Source organism: Rhineura floridana, chromosome 7 (genome assembly GCF_030035675.1).
Source record: "Rhineura floridana isolate rRhiFlo1 chromosome 7, rRhiFlo1.hap2, whole genome shotgun sequence".
Lineage (NCBI taxonomy): Eukaryota > Metazoa > Chordata > Lepidosauria > Squamata > Rhineuridae > Rhineura > Rhineura floridana.
In genome coordinates this window covers 65,614,932-65,635,517 of record NC_084486.1, presented here as the reverse complement: position 1 = coordinate 65,635,517, position 20,586 = coordinate 65,614,932, and the positions used below count along the sequence as shown (strand labels likewise).

General features: G+C 39.3%; 1 protein-coding gene across 10 annotated transcripts in view; it reads right to left on the bottom strand.

Moving 5' to 3' along the window:
* Window positions 1–20,586, bottom strand: part of FGFR2 (fibroblast growth factor receptor 2) — a 198,703-nt gene that overhangs the window by 120,737 nt on the left and 57,380 nt on the right. The gene's annotated exons all lie outside the window — the stretch shown is intronic.

Genomic DNA, 20,586 nt, shown 5'->3' with positions numbered 1-20,586 from the left:
GAACAGTCAAGTTACCAGTTCTAGTTTTACAAGAGAGACAGGGGAACCTGTGGTCCTTCAGATGTTGTTGGACTCTAATTCCGATCAGTCCCAGACAGCATGGCCAATGGGCAGGAATGATAGGACTTGGACTGGATGGAGGACCACAGGTTCCCATCTCTGTCCTAGACAGAAGGCCAGATAAATAACAAGTATGAATACATTTAATTAAGAGACATTCATTTCTTAAATCAGTGTTCATAATTTATAACCATTTAGAGAAGTAAGTATATGCAATTTACAAGCCCACATGAGGACATTGACTAATCCTTCCATAAATTAGCACTACAGAACCACTGCTTATTTTTCCACAGTACAACTGTTCCTCTCATAACCTTTTCTCCAAGTTGCACTATCAAGAAAAAGCAGTTCTTCATTTTCACATAATAAGATTGTGTGACTGCTATCCTAAGTACTCCAACTGAAGTCTAAACAATATTTATATACAAATATTAACATTCTCCATGTTTGGATTTTACAACTGGACCTCAGAACTTTCAACAGATCAAATTTCTTTGGCAACAAAGTCTTCAATGAACTCTAAAACAATTTTACACTTTTTTTTTTACAAACTTGCTGGGGTAATTATGGATTCCATCAATCCATTATACAGATGTTATATTTTGCACTCACAGAGGGGTTTTGGAGGAGAAGAAAGGATTCTCCAGATGGAGAATAGGCTGTTTTCTGCATATGTATTTTATATTTTAAAGGTTAAATCCAAGAAATGTATCAAAAGTGTCATAGAGTCAGTGACTGATTTTGGCTTTGCTGACACTTCAGAATAAGTAAGACTAGTTTACTTTATAAAATGGTTGGCGCTGTTCTGCATAACCACTGCAACTCATTCTATCTGATGTAGTAAATTTGTTTTACTGAGTTTAGTTGGGGCCGGCATTTTACAGGAGTCTTTAAAACTGATTTTATTTTTTCAAAAGGCCAAATGTACATAGATCACTTTATTAAGATACCTATTTTGTGGGGTGTCTAAACAACCCACTGAGGGGCTTTACCATCTAAATGTAGGAATACAAATAATGCACCCACAACACAGCAGGATTTTAAAAATTATTATTACATTTATATACCACCTTTCTTCCAAAGAGATCAAAGTGGTATTCATGGTTCTCTCCTCTCCATTTATCCTGACAACAACCCTGTGAGGTAGGTTAGGCTGAGAGATAGTGACTGGCCCATGGTCACCCAGTGTGCTTCATGGCTGTGCCAGCATTCGAACACTGGTCTTCCAGGTCATACACTCGAACCATCACAGCATACTGGTTCTCAGATTGATGAAACATTCCAGTTTAATAAACCATAATTTATTAAGCCAGGAGCAAGCACAGGATCTGCACACTTCTCCCTTTCCTGTGCACCCTGGCTTTCATACTGAGATCCTGGACCCTTTAAAGCAGCCTTCATCAACCTGATGCTCTCCAGATGTTTTGGACTACAACTCCCATATACCCTATGCAGCATGGCCATACTGGCTAGTGCTGTTGGGAGATGCAGTCCAAAACATATGGAGAGCGCCAAGTGGGAAAAGGCTACTTTAAAGCATAGCCCCCTGTTACAACTGAAACAGAAAAGTATGGTTTAATGTCACTTTACTAAGCTAGAAAAAGAGATTTTTAATTTCTTGACTTTGCCTCAAACTCTCCTAATCAAAGAGGAAATTATTCAGGCATCCAATGATAATAGCCCTCTTGTGCAGTTCCGTGAACTTATGACAATGTTACAATTAACTATTAGCAAAAATTCACAACACTATCCTAAACACCGATATCCTAAATCCAAATCATGGTTTGATAAAGAACGTTACAAATTTAAAAAGCAACTAAATAATACTTATCGGAGCTATAGGGCACTAGGGACTAAAGAATCTCTTCACGTGTACTGTAACACAAAAAAAGGATATAAAAAACTAATTAAAAGAAAGAAAGTCCATGAAAACTCATTTATATGGCAACAAATAATAAATGCAGTTAAACTAAATAACTCAACCATCTTTTGGCGCCTTATTGCCCAACACTGGCCAAAATCTTATACTCAAATTAATTCTGTTATTGCCCCTTGTGTCTGGGAAAAGTATTTTTATGATCTTTTTTTAGATCAAACTGATCTAAATTTTCACCAATACTTACTTACCTCTCAAACACAAGATTGGCCCCCAGTAACAACCGAAGAGGTTACTTTACTCATTACCGAGCTCAAACCTAATAAGGCCCCAGGTCCAGACAATGTCCCTCTGGAGGTTTTTAAAGCCAATAAGCAATGGTGGGCACCGGTATTAGCCTCCCTTTTTACCTACATCGATTCTTCAACTAGAATTCCTGAAGATTGGGGTACAACTACGATTGTCCCAATTTATAAAAAAGGACCGTCTAATGACCCGGCTAATTATAGACCAATTAGTCTCATCAATATAATAAGTAAACTCTATGCAGCGCATCTCCGCTCTAAACTAATTACCTGGATAGAGCAAAACGACATCCTAGCAATCGAACAGGCGGGTTTTCTACCAAAAAGATCGACAATTGACCATTCCCTCGTATTACATCATTTAATAGCCAAATATGCTGGAAAAAAAGGAGGGGCCTTTTACACGGCATTTGTTGATCTAAAGGCCGCTTTCGATTCTATATCACGACCTCGCTTATGGGGTAAACTTAATAGTATGGGAATTGATAGACGATTACTTATATTGATTCAAGGTCTTTATAAAAACACCTCTCTTCAGATCAGATGTAGTACTAAGGAGCATCTTTCTAATACTGTTCCAACAACAAGAGGGGTCAAGCAAGGTTGTGTCCTAGCTCCAATGCTTTTTAATCTGTACATAAATGATATAGTTTCAAATTTAGCCCCAGTTTCTTCCCACCCCTCAATGTTAGCCAACAAACCAAGAAACACTCTACTATATGCAGATGACGTGGCACTATTATCTAGGTCACCAATAGATTTAAAACGGCTCTTAGCGAATCTAGTAAAATATTGCTCCGCTGAATACCTTACAATCAATTACCAAAAAACTAAAATCATAGCTTTTACTAAGAAAAAATCAAAGCATAGATGGCAAATTGAAGGTCAGCCGATTGAGCAAGTTCAATCATACAAATATCTTGGCCTAGTATTTCAATCCTCTGGCTCGCATCACCTACATAGCAAATCAATGACTCTCAATGCCCGTCGAACTATGAAAGCGCTTCTAACATTCTACTATACTAAAGGAGGGCAAGCTTTTATCCCAGCCCTCAAAATCTTTAATACTAAGATCATCCCTCAAATGACATATGGCGCTCAAGCAAGTGTAAACATAAAATTTAATGACTTTGAGGTAGTCCAAAATATATTTTTAAGAACAATAATGGCCCTACCTAAATGCATACCTAACTGCATACTTCGACTTGAGGCAGGAGTTCAAACTATTGAATCTAAGATTTGGTTTTATAGAATTAATACATGGCTAAAATTATTTTTCAATCCAATAGGTTTATCCCCTGATATTTTAATAGATAACTTTCATTCGCCATGGGCGCAATTAATATCTGATAAACTTTCAAAATTAGGCTTTTCATTCCATACTGTTCAACAACTTGGTTTCGAAAATGCCTCAAGAAATATACGCCAATGTTTGAAAGATATCGATTTTCAACATCAATTATTATTAGTTAAAAATCAAAGATATAACCCCAGATGTTTTGTTCCAATGCCATATCTGTCCAATCTAAATATTCCCAAATACCGTAAGGCATTTACCATGATAAGATTAAATGTTCTTCCCTCGGCTCTCCTGGAAGGGCGCTATGCGAAGGTCCCTTACATAGATCGTCACTGTCCATGTGGAGAGGGAGTGGTTGAAAATAATATCCATGTCTTGCTTTACTGTTCGTTCTATAACGTTATTCGACAACAATTCATTTTACCCTTAATCACAAATATAGAACATAAACCATGGATAGCTTTGAATCAATACCTTCTGGAAGATCACTCTCCAAAAATATCACTCTCAATAGCAAAATTCTCTGCAGCAGCTATACTTCTTAGATCTAATATTATGAAAAACTCACAAAATATACCCAGACTTGATAATAATACTTCTAAATAAATTTTAGAATAGTGTATATTCCGATACTGAACCCAATCTAGAATTTGAAGAACTAACAAGTTATTCTTGACCAATGTATTTTCTTAATATGATTTTAATGTTTGTACTGCTTTTATCTATGCTTGGCCAATGGGCTGTAACAATAAATTACTTACTTACTTTACTAAGCAGGATCAAACCACAGTTTAAGTTTCTGGTCAGTAAACCAACATTATACCAGAGCTCCTCAGTTTGGACAAAATGGGAAATTAGTTTAAAGAGAACAGGATTACAGCTCAAAGACAGTGTGTGAAGGGAGGAGTGATAGAGAAATACGTAGGCCCAACATTCCTTCCCAGCTTCCTAAACCATGTTTAAAGAAACTGGGAACTTTTAATCGAAAAGGCATGAATGTCTCTACCTATTATTCTGGCAGTACTTGAGTGCCAAAAACCCCCTCTTTTTTATTTGTTTTTGATTTGTTAATAAGTGTCCACGGAATCCTTTCAAGACAAATCAAAAGTCAAATCTGCCCATTGTTAGGAAATAAATTGCTAATGGATCAGAAAAAGAAATGGAAAAATCCTTACAATTTGCACTGTTCATCCTATTCCACAACAAAATGAATGAGGGACCTGCAACAAAAAGTTGTGCTCTGGAGTGCTCCCATTCACTGTTCCAGTCAGTCAGCAATACCTTCTCCCAGGATACTCTATACCATTTCTCCTCTCACCACAATTTCCATTTTTTCACTCCAACACTCAGTGAGTATTCTGTAGCAACTGAGCATGCTCAGTACTCATTGGGCTGTTTTGGAGGTCCCTGTCCTTATTCTTCCCTAAAGATTTTTTTTTTGTACTTCTGCTATCATTGGGGTTCCTCACTGACTGATATCTCCATCTTGGGTGGGGGTGGTACATTAAGACTACATAAAAACCAGCACTCCTGCTTAAACATCAGAAATGGAAGGAATCTCCCACCCCCACCCCCATGACTGAGAATCTCATGACGATGATAAAATGTCAACAATTCTCATGACGTAAATAAAGTTTGGAAATCAAGAGCTATTTCAGGTAAGACTTTTGTTTTGCCAGATTCAAATCTAGCAGCACTTAAATACTGTCACTTTTTATAATGTTTGCCTACAAACTCTCCCAGCACAATTTTTGACGGTGTGCCCAAAAGCAAACAGAGAACAGGTGGGATACTACAGCATTCCCCTGTCCAATTCTTTCATGTGAAACGTCCTACAAGTTTAAGCACTTAGAGTTCTAGCCAACATGGAAACTACATTCCTCTGCAGAATTAACCCATCTTCCATTGTGCTCTCAGCCAAGCTAATAAATACTAACTACACTTACATGGGGTTTAGCACAAAACCTATGAAAGATAAGGTCCTGCACTGACTTACAACTGCATTTTGATTGATTGCCTCATGCTTCCTGGTAGGTGCAGGAAGGGAGGTGCAGTGCGCCACCCCAGCAAAGCCAGGTAGGGTATTCCAGCCTATCAGACCACATGACTGGCTGCAACTATTGAAGTCTGTACAGTTCTCCCTCTCCTACGAGAAAGAGGCCCTGTTATCTGATGGACACTTCCCATGTTCCAAGTTTAACACTAGAGCAAGTGAGATGTCTTCTTAAGCAGCAAAGCAAAGGTTGTCTTTCCAGTCAAACTTGCATCTAATTATTCAGAGCTGATTGAAATATTACAAAGAAGCGGGGGGGGACTGGAACAAACCACTTGGTTCCTATTCATTTTTCATATGTACTGCATAACACTTTGGTAAGCTTGCCAAGTGCTGTGAGAAGTAAATATTGGCCATACCCCTGGCTCTCCATATTTCTGATCAGATGTTGATATTTGGTGAAGCTTCTCTCAGCAAGACATCAGAAGTCCTACTCAGATGTTCAAGGCTCATCTCTCTGGCTCCACCCTCTCTCTCGCATTCCTAACAGCCCATTCCCAGTGATGTGGGTTTTCCAGAAAATTTTGAACTGGAAAAATTAGGATGGTTTGCATGCAGTAATTTTCTAAGGCCCTAAAGAGTGATATAATTTAGCATGTTTATATTACTTGTATTTAGTATACAAAGCCAATATCTTGAAGCTGCCCAGGTTGCCTAAAATTTCATTTGCATTCAGCATCCATTTACTAATAATGATCTTATGAAATGGGAAATTTTGCACAGCAAAATAAGGCACTGGAATTTTTCCCATAAACTTTTCTGCCCCACATCACTGCCTGTCCCTGCATCCCGTCCATGTCTTGGGGCTGAACATTGGTGTGATCAGAGCCGCCCCTAGGCACCAGGAAGTGGGAGAGTTGCCCTGGGCCCCGCACTTTTGGGAGGCCCTGCGCTTGGCAATCTGCATATAAAAGCAGCAGCTGCGTCCTCCTCACGGCCGCAGTAGTGAGTTGAGGGGAGCATAGAAACGAGCCGGAAGGAAGAGGTGCAGCGGTGGTCTTCTGATGGCCATGGTAGCGAGCCAGGAAGGAGAAAACCTAGCAGCAAGAAACGCTAAGCAAGTCTACAACAAAGGCTGCAATAAAGGGAGCCGCAGCCAAAAAATACAAAGCTGCCTCCAATGAAGGCTGCAAAAAAGGGAGCTGCAGCCACAAGCTCCTAGCAGCCGAAATACAAAGCTTCCGCCGCTGCAGGGAGGAATGGATATTTAGAGAGAGAAAGAATGTGGGGGGGGGACCCAACTATGCTTTTGGCCCGGGCCCCGCACATGCTAGGGAGGGTCTGGGTGTGATGTTCCAAAATTGTAGGTTAAAACATTGTATGCATTTGTATAATGTTATATATGATGAGTTTGTATATTAGAATGATTAAGGTAAGTAGTGGATGCTGGGAGGGGGAATGAGTGAGATAGAATGTTGGTGTAGGCTGGTTTGTGATTGGCAGAGTAAATGGGGGTTGAGAGTTTTGTATTTGAGTATTTAGCAGTTAAAGCAGATATGGCTTGATTTTTGAAGAGAGAGGGTGGGAAGAGTGGTTGTACTATGGGTAGTTAGGCAGGTCATTATTACTGGTGTTAACTGAGCAGTTTAACAAGTGCACTTCATTAAGAAGTAAAGAATGTTTATTTGTAACCACATGCTGAAGAACCTGAACACAAAGTATTCTTGTTCATATCCAAATCTGTTGTTTAAAAAAATCACTGTGGTTCAAAACACACCTGCTTATTTGACCAGCTACTGTAATACATATAAGGATTGGTAAAAATAAACAAGATGTTATGAAACAGTATCAAACAGTGGCAGTGAAATTCCCTCACAGTTACAGTAACAGCTTAGGGAAGCAAGCTCATAGTTGTGATCTTAAGGAAGGATGCAAAGAGGCACGGGGTGCAAGGCTTGCCTATAAACCTGGTGAATATAGCAAGGGCTGAGAAAATAAAGCAGCATTGCTATATAAAAAGTGTTTTTAAGGAAAAATAAATAATGTGCCCCTAATCTACTACAGACAAGCTGGTGATGGGTGAGATGGGAGGCACAACAGTCTGCAGCGGCGAACTTGCAGTACTTGAGTAGGCTCTCCTAATGAGTTAGAATCCTACATAATCAGAGTTCTAGATCGCCTGGAGAACCTACACTAGTACAGTAGGCTCCCCTCAGCAGACATTCATGCTGCAATGTGTGAAGGGCTGTGGAGCTAGGCCCAAAGCAGGTAATGCTAACAAGCATGTCTCCACATCCCCCGCATGATGAAGAACCATGAGTTTAAATGTCTGATCAAGGCTAGACACATGCAGCTTATTACAAAGAACTGTCTAAGCTTAATATGTGAACTGTCCCTCAGTAGAAGAAGCTCACAAGAAGCAAAGTCCTTCCCCCAGAAATATAACTGCCTGCATGCTTCTCTTTCTGCTGTGGAAGTAAAGCCACACAGCAATTGGAAAGTGGTCCAGCTGCCAAAGATAGAGATTTTATCTCTTTATCCCTTTCAAAGCAGAGTGACACATGCTTGGTTTCTTGATCAAAATATTGTGTTCTTTTTCAAAGGCAGTTCTTTAAGAAACAAATAAATTTATATTTCAGTTGTTATAGCCAAGACCTATACTGCTCTAGGCTCCTTTGGTAGAAAGGGTGGGATATAAATTGAAATAAAAAATAAAAAATACATGTTTGTTGTAAGAAATGGGTACTGAAGGTCAAGGAAATATTCAGCAGGATGTTGCAGAACTTGCTTTTATCTTTTAATGAAGTCTCAAAAATTAACTGAAGTAAAAAATCAGGGCCATTTTATTGCAAAATTCTCATGGACCAGTCTAAGAATGTGCCACAACTCAAACAACAGCTATTACCTACACTCTTTGAAATGCTGCAACTGATGCTGTTTTAGACTGGTTGTTTAATGAGGCACAGACTGAAAAGTTTTTGTCATACTAAAAATACTACAGAAATTATTTTTTAAAGGGACGCTACTGCAACATGCCTTCAAAGACCATTACATTGGAGTGCTTTAGATTAAAGAAAATGGCTTCCATTGAAATCCCATTCTCAGGAATAATCTGCCACTGGCAACCTATTTTTTAAAAATGCCACCAGACCCTCAGGTCTCTGCTCACAGCTGCTTCTTTATCATCCATCCATGGAATTTAGCAAAACACATTTTGTAAACACAGGCTGCAAGTATTAGACAAACATTTTTTTAAAAAAGCATAGTTCTTATATGGTAAATGCTTCCCCATTTCACTGGTGTATTCCTTTTCATCCTTGTGCAAAGTGGACTGCAAGGCTCCAAATTAATCTCTCTCCATCTTGGATCAACTAATGGCCAATTCCTGTGTATTTTTTCAGGCATAGCTGGACCCTACTCTGTACTGATACCACGGGAAATGAGAAGGCTGCACAGGATGAGTGGGTGATGTAGTTTGCATCCATAATAGCAGCATACCTTTCTGAAGGCTAATGGCATTGACATGAGAAATAATTTATGTGGCCCTCCCAACATGGGCATCCGCATGAATTTTTCTAAGGAGTGGGGCAAAGTAAAACAATGGAAGAGGGGAGCAGGCTAGTTTCTCACCAAAGAAATGAGAAGAATAGTACTTGTACATTTGCCTCATATCTTACAAACTTACTCTTTTTTAAAAGAAAATGAAAACTGGGAATCTGGAAATTAGGGTTCATTGAGGGAGAGGAGACTACCCCATGCTGTGGACTCCCATGCCTACCAAACCATATAGCCTCCCCATTTCAAACATTTATTGGTCTGGCATGGGGCTTGAGCAGGCAGCCAATAACTAACAATAATACTAGGCAACTTCTCAACCTTCAAATATTATCATAGCAGGACTAATGAGGCACGACACTAAAGTATTATGCTTTTTATAATGACCATAACTCAGAGCTTCAGACAAAAAGCATCCCATATTTCAGTGGTCTACTCAGGAGGGATCACCAATTTTGCTACTATGCTCCTTTAGGGCTGAATGACCGACTGATTTTTTTTTTAAATGGACTTGGAATGTTCTTTTTAATTGCTTATTTTTCTTAAGGCTGTGGAATATTGTTCATTTTTATTATTTTATTATTATTTATTGGCCCATAAGGAGTCTCCAAGCAACTTACAAAAATTTAAAAGTATGAAGCATGATGTGACATCAGAAAATAGATTGTGATATTTTATTGTATCACTATTGTCATTTGTATTTTTGCATTACTTTGTAAGCCACCTTGAGTGAGCATGACTCCTAAAGGCAGCCTATAAAAGTTTTTAAACAAATAAACATAATGAGTTTTTTAACACTCCACTGTAGTTTAATACCAACAGATTTTCTCAGGTAGGTGGACTGGGACCAAGTCACTGCACTGAATATGATGGGCAGGCAGGAAAGGAAATTCTTTTATTAAGAAATGAGATGCACGTAGTAACTATACCAATATTTTGTTTTATATACACATTTTCAATAAAATTAAAAAATTAAAAAAGAAATGAGATGCATCATATTCTCATAAAGGTCTACTGTTAGTAATTTGAGCACCAACAAGAAAAAGAACACAATTCTTTACATGAATATCAGGGCTGGCCAAAATATTTTGCTATCTGAAGTGCTATGTGAGGTTCCCCCTGCCCAGCACTCAGGCAAGATGCATAGTTCCCAAGGCCTACAAAGTAATTTTAGCACCTGAGATAGAAAATCCCATGCCTCTCCCACCACCCCTCCCCAAGAGTAAAAACAAAGCAATAAGAAATTAAAGTAACTATTTGCTGATCTTTCTTAACACCCCAAATCAGCCTGAGGTAGCCAGCTCATTCCACCTAATGGTAGGACTTCCACAAATGGACATCTTGGCCAAACCACTGCATTACGTGCCACAAATCATTAGAATTGCCTAGTTGTTTACTTGTGACATTTTCTTCTACCTGTGGGTATTTTCCCCTTTACTTGGGGCTAAAACTCATGTTACTCAGGGAAAGATGCCCTGTGGTCAGCATTCTAGACCTGAGTTAGACCTTCAGAGTCATAGAATCTTTGTCATTGTGCATACACTTACTTTTCCTTGTGGTATCTTTGAGAAACAAAGGATTCCCTAGAAAAGGGAAGGGCAGGAACTAGGGGTGAACGAGCCGGTGTTTTCCCCATGCAAGAACATATATTGATAGTTTAAAATATTGATAGTTTAAAATAAAACTATCAGCATTTTATTGTTATTTATTAAATGCATAAATTGCTTTCCATGAAAATATCTCAAAACGATTACCAATAAAAACCAACATCAGCAATAACAAACAACATCAAATCCAAAATCAAAATCAAAAGCAGACATGGACAAATGCTCTGTTAAATGTCTGTGCACAACTCATACTGGTTTTAGTGTTAAAAAGCTTCAAAACCACATGGTCCATATGTGGGATTTTCTGTGCTACTATCAACTTTTCCAGCTGTGCTGATGAATATTCAGCAAGCCCATCATAAACATCCTCTTGGACGATAAGAGTCCTCCACTGCCAAGGACAGCCCTACAAAAAGGCAATGAGTTTTTTCCCCCTTCTAAATACAAAAAAGACTTCAGTAGCAGAACAATGCAAAGGAAAGGAATTTGGCTGTTTTTGAACTCTTTGACAAACTACCAAAACCATACGCTGGGAACTTTAATTATAATATACAAGCAGGAAAGTGTGATAAATATGAGATTGTTGTTTGTGCAGAGGGAGAAAAAGAGCCTGGGAATAAAGCTGTTTCACTACTTGTACTCTGAAGCAGATATATCTAAAACCAAGAGCAAATTTTCCAACACTGTATGAAGAGCTCCTAAATCTGGAAATGCATCAATGAAAATAAGAAGTCTACTATTCTGTTACTTGTGATATTTAAAATAAATAGATTCATTACAGTCACACAGACTTTCTAGACTCAGTGATGGTTGAAAAGTTTTCAGAAGAAAAAGATAATGTGCAGCAGCAAACATATAAAACTAGTTGAAGTATAACTCAAAATAGTGTAACTCAAAACCAGAACTCACTACTCATGACCGGAAAGAAGAAATTGGTCCCTTTGGAGTCACTGGGCATGAACTCCACCACCAGACATTCTGCTCTGATTTGGGAGATGGCTCCTAAGTTTCAGGACCCAATCATATAACTAGCAAGATAACAGTTCAGTGCAGCATGAATAGTGCTAGAATCTGAGAGGGGATAAGCTACGTATAAGCCCTGGACACAACATGGGGCCACAGCACTAGCCTCACTGGCATGGTTTCCTATTTAAATGGGCAGGGCTACAACTAAAATATGCCCTGACCGCAGCCCATATGTCTTGGCAAGGAAGAAGAAAAACTATAATACTATGCACGGTGTAGAGAAAATGAAGAGAGGAAATTGTTTTTTCTTTCTCTTTCATGATACTAGAATGCAGGATCAACCAATTAAACTGGCACTTTTGAATATTCAAGGTGATGTATGCAAGTAGCAGGGTAGCGTTTTGTGTTCCTGTCTCTTTTTCTGCCATTTTAAATTTGCCAGCCATTTGTTGTGCAGTGCCATATCTGCATGGCAGCTATTTTGAAGCTGGTGCCCATGGCACTGTCTCAGAATTCCAAATGTTCTCACTGGGCCCAAAAGGTTGACAACACCTCCTCTAAATGCTACACTGCTACTCACATACATCACCTTGAACATTCAAAAGTGCCATACAGACACTAGGTATGATTATACTAACACCATCTGCCCTGTGGGAAAGAAGAAGAGGGTGTGGGAGGTGGGCAAAACATCAGGGCCTACTCCAGTTAGTCTGTCCCCTCACACTACAGGGCCAATGGACACCACCTGTCCTGTGGGGAGGAACATCTGATGCCAGCTCTCACTTCTGTGAGGCTGGTTATTTTATTTTGTGAGCATGTGGTTCTTGGTGTATTAGTTGAGTTTTATAAATGTTAGCCTCTTGGGAACTCTAGTCAAAAAGCAGCATCTACTAAATGAATAAATAATACCGTATATGGTAGCTGTCTTTTTCCTAGAGGTCAGAAATCAACCAACACCCATCTAAGTATTCCAAAGAACAAAAAGGAACAAAAGAGTGTACCCAGTTCTAAAATACAGTGAAGTAGGGGGTGAATCCACAGGACTATATCACAATGGTCTTGACCCCAACATGCACAAATCTACAAGCCTTGTTATTAACTTCACTGCAGGGCCAAATTGGATGTGGCAGCTGCAGACCTATGTTACAGGATCAGGTTGCTGTCAAATTCTAGTTACAAAATAGATCCTTGCTAATGGAAGGTAAGAACCTCCACTCCGTGAACATGTTTGTAAAATACAGTATTTTACTCAGAAAAGTGAATTTCACAATAGTTTGTACATGCAGTTCCAATAAAAACAAAGTAAAACTGTACAATGCTGCTCTTAACTCAAGACAATCAAATCAGGGTACTTTCACATAGTGAAAAGCAACCCACATTCAATCTAGGTAATGCCTTGCAAAGGCTTCTTCTATGTTGCCATATGGAAAGAAGATTGCACTTAGGTGGCAGGTGGTGGCCAGGTAGCGCAACTGCTCCCCTAAACTCAGAAACAATTAAACTCTTACTAGCTATTACTTTACACATGTTCACTCAGTGAAACTGAATATCATCATGAAACTAGATGACAGACATGACTATAGTCTTCTGCCTGTTTATTTAAATATAATTAGCTGACAATGAAATGCATCATTATTAGTATTTTTAAACTCAAAGGATATGTTAATATCACCTCTGCCTCAGCCCGCTTAGCCAAGTCACTAGTTTCTAATCACAATAGACCTGAAAATATGTTCATACAACAAAAAATCATAGCTTAGGTACATAGTGGGACTGACACAAACTCTAAGACCTTTATTGGCTTTTCATTATTGTTTAATATTCTATGCCAAGAACCAAACTAGCCATGGCAGAATAGGCTTTTGTTTTAGGATCAGTTGCTGCAGAGTTCCTACAATGAACAGAGTGAAAAGGAATTAAACATGAACTATAGGTTGGGGTAGGGAAACTGATCTAAAATCTTCCCATGTCCATGCTTCCACCCATCCCCAAACCATTTTTAAAGGCATTTTTCTTTTAAAAGTTTTAAAACAGTGTAGACTTGGTTGAATGTATGTCAGATTTAGCCTATTAATGGTGTGTGTGACTACTAGTTAGTAAACTAAGCCTGCAATCCACAAACCACTTAGTAACTTCAATGATGGAACAAGTAGTCTGGGCGTCATAGCCGAAATGTCATAAAGAGAAGCTATGCCCACCCTTCCTTTTCAAGGAGACTTACTACCTCACATTTGAAGAAAATGTATGTATACAAAACTTGAACTCGAACAGTACAATCCTATGCAGGGCCAGTTCTAAAGGGCGGCCAGATGGGGCACTGGCTCGAGGGCCCCTGGAGCTACAGGGCCCCTCCGCTTGCCAGACAGGAGCTTCCGAACTGCCCGCCATCTCCCCAGTTCACCTACCTTTCTCTCCGCTATTTTTTGCGGTTTGCCATCAATCAAGATGGTGGCTGAGGTTTCCTTAAGGGGCTGAAGCCTCTGCTGCCATCCTGGTTGATGGCACGCACGCGTGCTACACACGCACATTGCTGCCATCAACCAAGATGGCGGCAGAGGCTTCAGCCCCTTAGGGAAACTTCAGCCGCCATCTTGACTGATGGCAAACCTGTGCGCGCAGTGCGTGCAGCTGCAAAAAACAGCGGAGAGAAAAGTAGGTGAAGTGGGGGATGGCAGGCGTCTCGGAAGCTCCTGTCCAGCGGGCCGTGGTTGCTTCCACAGATCACGAAGGGGGAGTGCAGGGGCCCAGGGCAGGCTGGTGTCCAAGGGCCCCAGCATGCCTGGGGCCAGCCCTGATCCTATGTGTCCTTACTCAGAAGTTCAATGAGGCTTACTCTCAAGTCATCATATAATGATAGAATAGTAGAATTGGAAGGGGCCTATAAGGCCATAGAGTCCAACCCCCTGCTCAATGCAGGAATCCAAATCAAAGCATTCCTGACAAGTGGCTGTCCAGCTGCCTCTTGAATGCCTCCAGTGTCGGAGAGACCACTACCTCTCTAGGTGATTGGTTCCATTGTCGTATGGCTCTAACAGTTAGGAAGTTTTCCTGATGTCCAGTCGAAATCTCGCTTCCTGCAACTTGAGCCCATTATTCCGTGTCCTGCACTATGGGACAATCAAGAAGAGATCCCAGCCCTCCTCTATGTGACAATCTTTCATGTACTTGAAGAGTGCTATCATATCTCCCCTCAGTCTTCTCTTCTCAAGGCTAAACATGCCCAGTTCTTTCAGTCTCTCCTCATAGGGCTTTGTTTCCAGTCCCCTGATCATCCTTGTTGCCCTCCTCTGAACCCATTCCAGTTTGTCTGCATCCTTCTTGAAGTGCGGAGACCAGAACTGGACGCAGTATTCAAGATGAGGCCTAACCAGTGGGCATAGGATTCTTCACTCATTTATAGTATCCCGAAACAATGAATTGCTTATTTCAATTAATTGGCCTTGTGATAATTTGGAAAAATTTCTATGGCTACACAGCCAGAGTCCCAACATTATTTCAAAATTAGAAAGCAAGAAACCTTTCCTATGGTCCTTAATATTTTCAAAACAACAATTTCCAGATATTTTGCTATACTAAAGGTAAAGGTGTCCCCGCACTTGTAGTGCGAGTCGTTTCCGACTCTTAGGGTGATGTCTTGTGATGTTTACTAGGCAGACCATATATATGGGGTGGGATTGCCAGTTCCTTCTCCGGCCTTTCTTTACCCCCCAGCATATGCCGGGTACTCATTTTACCGACCACGGATGGATGGAAGGCTGAGTGGACCTCGACCCCTTCTACCGGAGATTCGACTTCCTCCTTCCGTTGGAATCGAACTCCGGCCGTGAGCAGAGCTTTCGGCTGCATTACCGCTGCTTACCACTCTGCGCCACGGCTAACTATACTTAAATTATTTATTTTATTATATTATTATTTTAAGCAAGTATTACATCTTTGAAGTTAAATGAGGTACTAAAAGTAAGGAGATGAAAATGTGTCTAGTGAAGTTGAAAAACTGGGTCTAAAAAATATTAAGTGCCACGCTGTACTTATTACAACAGCGGTTTAACCATATAACCATGACTTCTCTTAGAGCTGTGGTCCTATCAGAATTTTCATGATAAACTACTTTCCAAAGTTTGTATTTGAAACTTGTTTATTTAATTATTTATTAAATTTATACCCCACGTTCCTCCTAGAAGGAGCCCAGGGAGCAAACAAAACACTAAAAACACTCTAAAACATTTTAAAAACAAAAGTCTTTAAAGCATATTAAAACAACACCTATTTTAAAAGATTTTTTTTAAAAAGAAAAACTTTAAAGACATCAGAAAAAGTAATTCCAACACTGACGCAGACTGGGATAAGATCTCTACTTAAAAGGCTTGTTGAAAGAGGAAGGTCTTAAGTAGGTGCTGAAAAGATAACAGAGATGGTACCTGTCTAATATATTTAAGGGGAGAGAATTCCAAAGGGTTGGTGTAAAATGTAATTACAAATACTTGGACCACAAGAAACTATTTTAAAATTAGAGGGGAGAAGTGCCCATTTTAATCACTTTGTTATCATGTGCCTTCAAGTCGATTACGACTTATGGCGACCCTATGAATCAGTGACCTCCAATAGCATCTGTCATGAACCACCCTGTTCAGATCTTGTAAGCATTTTAATTACTAGTCCACAGGAAATAACTAAGAGTGAAAGGTTCCAAGTGGGCTGTGTACAGGATGAGAGATGAGGAGCCATATGAAGTAAAGCAGCCTTCCCCAGTCTGGTGCCCTCCAATGCTGTTGGACTACAACTCCTATTAACTCTAACCATTGGCCATGCTAGCTGGGGCTGATGGAGTTCAGCAACAATTGGAGGGTACCAGATTGGAGAAGGCGGCAATAGTGACTGCTGGACCAGTTTGCTATCTCTGCCCAACAGCTTTTGAGCTATCTAAGTATCTAAATCCTATGTAGAAATGTTTGCATCCAAAGTGTGATCATTTTTGCTTTAGTTTTTATCCATAGTGTGGAAGGAGACATCAGTGGATATTAGTAAGCATAGACAGTACGTATCTCTATTAGTTACTTCCTCATTATGGGTATGTTTCCCCAAACAGAAGAAGCTGCCTTACATGGAGTCAAACCATTGGTCAATCTACCTCTGCATTGTCTCTACACTGATTCAGAATAACACTCTGGGGTTTCAGACAGGGATGTTTCCCATTCCTATCTAAAAATGCCAGGGATAGAACCTAAGACCTTCTGCATGTAAGACATGTTCTCTATTTACTGATCCACAAAGTTGGAGCTGAAGCAAACTTTATCCAGAATTAAGAAGTGTAACTAACTTCCTGAATTCAAGATAAGATACTAAATAAAAGACATAGCTGCTCAATTTGAAACCCAAAGGCTGATGTAATAATCTAGGCTCAGATCCCTATGTTGTTTTGAAAGATGCTCACCTCACTCTACAAAATCCTGAAATTCAGTTCAAAAGTGTCAACCACTGCGGGAAATGTCCAGTTCAAGATTTTGGCATTTCAAACCTAACTGTGAATTTTGAAATATAATGCTGCTAATTGGTTTCAACTCCATGGCACTCATACTTACAATCAATGTCTTAGAGGCAGATTTTCTTTTCTTTTTAAAGTCAGTTTTCAAAAATAGCCACAGAAATTCACAACATTAGAATCCAATTCTGAGCTTAAAGTAAATTAATGGAAAATTTGGTACCAAATCCAAATTGGGCAGAATTCTTACACATCCCTACTTCTATAGCATCCCCTAGTAACACCATGACAGGAGGCTCACAGGATCTTAATCAGTGAACATTTAAATGCTTCAGTTCACAATATTTCTTTGAAAATAGGCTATTCTCAATCAAAATTGAAGTTTTAAAACAACCATGACAAGAACGTAAGCCTGGAGTACGCAATGAGACACCTATGGGCACACAGCATGTTCAGACATCCCCTTTGGCACCTGCTCCTCCCAATTTTTATTTGACAAAAGCTGAGCTTTTACCCAGAGTGGCACTGAGTGGCTGGAATGCAAGGCACACGCATCCAAAAAACCTCCCTTTCTGCCCCCAAAGCCCAAGGGCCCCATAATGGGTGTGTTTTACCTGCTTGTTTGTTGTGTTCTGTTTTTCCTTGCTTGCTTGCTGGGGGGAGTTGAATGATTTTTTAAAAAAACTTGGCTGTCTGTTGGGAGATGGATGTTTTGCCTGCTTTCTTTCTTTTTGTTTGACAGGGGTGCTCTACTTGTTTTGGGGGGGCTGCCTGCTCTTTCTTTCTGTGCTTTATTTGTTTGAGGGTTTGTGTACCTGTTTTGCCTATTTGGAGGTGGAATTCCAAGCATTGACAGTTTTCTTCCATGAAATGGGTATTCTGTGGCATCCATAATAGTTTCTTGAATTTTAAATGTGGCCCTGAGCCAAAAAGCGTATCTTGGAAAGATTTTAAATATTATTTTTAAAAGAGAGAGAGAGAATTTTAAAATATCAGTTGTTACTTAAAAACCAATGGACAGTTTGGCTGAACATCAGCTGAAAGGGGAGTTAAATGCCAAGGAGAGACCAAATTAACTAGCCCAGCAGGTTTCTCAACAGACAACATGAGTGAGAGAAGATCAAGAGTAAGCTTGCTATTTATCAAATATATGTCTAAAGTAATTATTCACTTCAACTAACTTGTCTTTCAGCCTGCATGCACAGTCAAACATTTCAGCCTTAAGGGTTAACTTTATTAGGATTTACTTCTTAGGCAAGAATGTTGATCAGGGTTAAAAGCCTTTATTGAGACACAAGGCATCCCACTTACACTATGAAGAATTACTACAGATTTGCAGCTTCTTTTCTTTTTTTAAAAAATGACAGAAGGCAAACTGAAGCTTAAACCTCATTTTTTATACGGAAGAGTCACTACAAGGTGATTTTCCCTATGATAAGTATGTTGACAATTTCTTAGAATATAGCCTCATGTGGACTAATCAATATTTACTGCATCTCAGAAGATAACATTTTCCAGATGTTTGAAAATATATGTTCAGAAGAAATATTTCAGACATGAAAGGGACAAAGAAATGTAACCTCTTGGCTTCTATTCCATGTCCAAAAAGAAAAATAGAGGGGCGGAATAGAATGGTAACATTTGGCTAAGTCTACTGTCTACACTGTCCAACTTTCTATTGACAAAATGTGTGCATGAATGTGTACAATATAAGAAAAGCACATATCATGACAACATTATCAGTACTCTGTATTTAATATTTGGCTATACTACAAGTATGGGGCTTGGGAAAACCCTGCATGCCCAAATTCCTGATTGCATCTAGGAATCTGAAATCATGATTGCATCTAGGATTTTTTATTAAAAGCCTTTAACCTTGCCATATCTAATTCAAGCACCATTTCCTTCCCCAGCAAAAATGCTGTTTATTCAGTTATATACATTTGACCACACGGGTAATGATTTTAGCAGTTATGGAAACTCAGGTTTCAATAAGGAAAAGCTACAGAAATTATGTTTTAAATCAGAAGCTAAAATAAAAAGAACTCATTACATTATATCCAATGGTGTTACCCAGCAAACAGTTAAGAATTCTGGCAAGGTAAAAGAAGCTGTTTTTGGTGATTTCCATTTTCCCAGATAGCCCTCCACAAACTCCTAAACATGCTCCATCGGGTTCATGGACTTTCACAGCAGATGTAAGGAGGATGCAAGGGAGGAAGAGGGAAATTGCCAGAAATGTATTCCCTTCCCATTCTACTACGTCAGCTAAGCAACACCTCTGGATACAACCAAATGTTAGTTCTTTGTAGTCTCATCATTGGAGAAACAGCCAATACTGGATTTTGAAGGTAATGGCCATGACAAGAGCTTATGAAAATCCAGCTGCCAAATTCCCATCTCCTGGCAGACCTTCAAGGTTCAACTCTGGGCTGGTTGTACAGTACCAAAGACCACAGTAGCATAAGTATGAAATGGTAGCCCAGATGTTGTTTTATCAATTTGCATAAAAGTGTTGCCAGTCTACAGAAAAGGAACCTTTAAGACTTTTCCAGTAATGGCATTTGTGGAATCTCCAGGTAGAAATTGCACAATGTTCCATGCATTGTCACTGGCAGGAAATTCTAGCACAGATTACTACCTTTAAATAAATAAACAAATACTAGATGAGATGAGATTCTTGGGTTTCTAATAACAGCATCCCAAAATTGGGAGCTACATCATGGAGTTTGTTAATTACATGTAACCTAGCTCTTCACAACAGAATGCAGTTGCATACCAATTTGTGTTGATAATGTTGGGGCTGAAGTGACTGCTTGGCAACAAATGTAATAATACAAGATGCAATGGCATGCTTACAGCAAACATATGCCAGTGTAAAAACATGGATTATTATTTGCATCATAGCAGTGCCTGAAGACTACTCTCAGAACTGGGTCTCATCAATTACTATGCAAACAGAGATTAAGACAATTTTAGGAAGAACTAGCAAGAAAATAACTGATCATCAACACATGTAAAGGTACTTAGCCAATTTGAAACTACTCCCTTCAAAATAATGTCCATCAAAATATAGTGGGTTTAGTATTATCTACTAATCAAACTAACTGAATTGTTAGTATTTATAATTCTTGAATGAAAGTACATATTCAATTAGATATTTGTCAAGAAATATGGAAAACTAAACAATGGCCCACAGACTGGAAGCGTTCAATATATATCCCAATTCCAAAGAAAGGGGATCCCAGAGAATGCAGTAATTATCGAACTATTGCCTTAATATCCCATGCAAGGAAAGTAATGCTCAAGATTCTACAACAAAGGCTCTTACCATATATGGAGCGAGAAATGCCAGACATCCAAGCTGGATTTAGAAAGGGAAGAGGCACCAGAGATCATATCGTAAACATACGTTGGATAATGGAACAGAGCAAGGAATTTCAGA